Source organism: Lepidothrix coronata, unplaced genomic scaffold (assembly GCF_001604755.1).
Source record: "Lepidothrix coronata isolate B3197 unplaced genomic scaffold, Lepidothrix_coronata-1.0 Scaffold80, whole genome shotgun sequence".
In the NCBI taxonomy this organism is placed as follows: domain Eukaryota; kingdom Metazoa; phylum Chordata; class Aves; order Passeriformes; family Pipridae; genus Lepidothrix; species Lepidothrix coronata.
The window spans coordinates 3,393,322-3,393,698 of NW_016690260.1; positions in this window are offsets into that span (position 1 = coordinate 3,393,322).

A 377-nucleotide genomic window follows, 5' to 3' on the forward strand; every position below is an offset into this window, starting at 1 on the left:
AAGGCTGTGGACTTGCTTAAATTCTAGCAGCATGTGATGGTGTGCTCCAAAGGCGCAGTGTGGACGCTTCCCTCCCCCGGCTCCAGGGCAGGATCAGTAACTATGTCAGAGATAGCTTGTAATTCTGATAACTGTGAGTCAGAACAATTGTAAAAGGGACAAACAACAGGGCAAGAGGAGCTGCAGAGAGCTTTGGCAAATATGTAACAAGCTGGAGGCATTGAATGCCCTGTATGCCAGGCAGGGCAGCATCTGAAGACCCAAACCCACCACTTCTGGTGGGTTTAACCAAGGAGGGTGAAGGTAGTGATATCCTCAGCTTTCTACTAGTGTTCCCTGAGGGACTCCCACCCTTGAGGCAGGGACTGCAGACGGGA